Raw genomic sequence first — 2,330 nt, 5'->3', positions numbered from 1 at the left:
TGCCCATCTCAGCCTCCCAAAGTGCTGGGATTACAGGTGTGAGCCACTGCGCCCAACCTGGAGCAGTGATTCTTGACCTAGGTTAATCTTGTACTCTCAGGGGACATTTGGCATATCTGGAGGCTTTTTTCTAGGAGAAGGGGTCTCACTATGAGACCGACGCTGGAGTGCAGTGGTGTGATCACAGCTCACTGAAGCCTGAGTCTCCTGAGCTCAAGCAATCGTCCTGCCTCCGCCTCTCGAGTAGCTGGAACTCCAGGTGTGCACCACCACACCTGGCTAATACTTATTTTGTTTGAGGGGTCTTGCTATATTGCCCAGGCTGGTCTCGAACTGCTGGGCTCAAGGGATCCTCCCATTTCTGCCTCCCAAAGTGCTAAGATTACAGGCATGAGCCACCGTGCCCTGGAGACATTTTTGATCATTGCTACTGGTGGTGGTGATGGGAAAATGGTTCCTGGTATCTAGGGGATTTAGGCCAGAGATGCAGTTAAATATCTTATAATGCGCAGAATGACCCTAACAACACAGAAGCATCCAGGCCCAAATGTCCACAGTGAGTGCTGAATCCCCAGAGGCTAAGTCCTCTGTCTGCTCTGGGTGGAAGGACAGAGGAGCCGGCTAAAGCCCTGATCACAGGGCATTTCCTGGGGTGGTGAAGTTTGGGGCTGACAGTGAGACTGGAGAACGGGTGACTTTCATCAGATCGGGAGGACGCCAGATATCCCTACTGCTCCTGGCTGGCACACGGAGCCTCATCTGAGCCCATGAGCCAGGGTGCCTCCCACATCACACCCTACCTGCCCACGAGGCCTCCTGCCCGGCCCCTCCCCAGTGCAGCCCTGCACACACGCGCCGGCCACACGCACGCCCGTGTGATGTGGTGAGCAGCCCCCGTATGATGTGGGGGACGGGCATGTGGTCGTTGGAGCAGGCCAGGCCCTCCTGGGGGCGGTGAGGACATATCTCTGGTGCCATCTTTCCTGTTCTGATAAATAACTGATCTGTGGTTGAGGCAAGAAGGTCACCTCTGCCCAGGGAAGCTCAGGAACAAACCACTTGTGACCGGTGGGAAGAGCCCGGGGGGGCAGCGGGAAGTCTGTCTTCCCTGGCCACCGGGCTGCTGGGGGCAGATTTCAGAAAAGGGAAGTGCTGAGCTGGGGCAGTGCTTCCTGTGGTCGCGGCAGGCAGGGCATCAGGGCGGGCATGACAAATCAGAGGGGTGGCTGCCCTCGCTTGGAGGGGCAAGGAGCTGGGGTCCCTGGCTGGGCCCCGAGTGCTGCCAGCCTTCATGGGTTGGGCTGAAGGCCCTGGGGAATGGAGGAACATACTAGAAAACCAATAGCATGGTGGCTCCCCTGCTTGGGAGTGCCCTTGGTCTCCTCTCTGTGCTCAGAGTGAAATCCCCCAGGCTTCGTGATTTGCTCCTTGGCCCCTGCTTCTCCCCGGGAACCTTCTCATCAAATTCCCTCTGGAAAGGGCCCCCTTTTCCCACCAGCTCTGAGCACTGGGGTTGGGGGGCAGGTGCCTCCTGCCCCTTCCCCTCTGCTAAGCCTGAAGCCCCTGGCCTGGCTGCCCTGGGAACCTCTTCGTCCCTGAAGGAAGGCCTGAACCCAGAAGCCTGTGAGATTCCTCCCAGGCCCTGGCACCCCTCCGGTGGGCAGCTGTCTGCTCTCCTCTTCTTAGGAGCGAAGGAGTTGGCTGGGACCCGATAGCTCCTGCAGCTCCTATTTCCTCTCCCACTGAACTCTCAGCATCACCGCAGGACCCAGGCTGTGACCCCAGGGATGCTGGGTCAGGGAGAGGAGTGGAGACCGGCTCCCTTGTGTCCCAGCCCTGAGCACCAGCACTGTGGTTCCAGCTCCCTGCAGGCGCTTCCTGCCTGCTCTGGGAAAGCACAGATGGCCACCACACCATCACAGCCCTGGGGTTGAGCCCAGATCCCCCACCTCGACTGTCCAGCCCCACCGGACCCCATCAGGATCCATGAAGATCCCGATGGGTTGCTCTATCTCATTGGCCCTTGCTGAGTCCATGGACGCGGAGCATGGTTCCCTCTGCCCCTCTCAGCTCTGTGCAGCCCACAGCCCTGCCTGCCCCACCTGAGGGTTGGGGCTCCCTGGACTGGTCAGGGGTGTATGTGTTTAGGGGGAGGGCTGAGGCTGCTGTCCCTGCCCCCCATCCCAGCTGAGGCCTGTACCTGGCAGGGGCCGAGCCAGCAAAATCATGGTCCTGCCCTGACCCATAGTGTCCAGGCCGTATGGGCAGTGCCAGGAGGGCCCGGCCAGCCTTGCGCCCCACCCCTTACCCTCCTGCTCTCTCCTTTTCAC

At 59.9% G+C, this 2,330-nt stretch overlaps 1 pseudogene; it reads left to right on the top strand.

Moving 5' to 3' along the window:
- The window catches only part of LOC116530771, a 22,057-nt pseudogene extending 19,949 nt beyond the window's left edge, over positions 1-2,108 (top strand).
- The last annotated feature ends 222 nt before the right edge of the window (positions 2,109-2,330 follow it).

The sequence above is a fragment of the Sapajus apella genome, unplaced genomic scaffold (assembly GCF_009761245.1).
Source record: "Sapajus apella isolate SASKATOON/1434 unplaced genomic scaffold, GSC_monkey_1.0 scaffold68, whole genome shotgun sequence".
Classification (NCBI taxonomy): Eukaryota; Metazoa; Chordata; class Mammalia; order Primates; family Cebidae; genus Sapajus; species Sapajus apella.
Note: the sequence above shows the minus strand (reverse complement) of the source record. Positions and strands in the feature narration are given on the sequence as shown.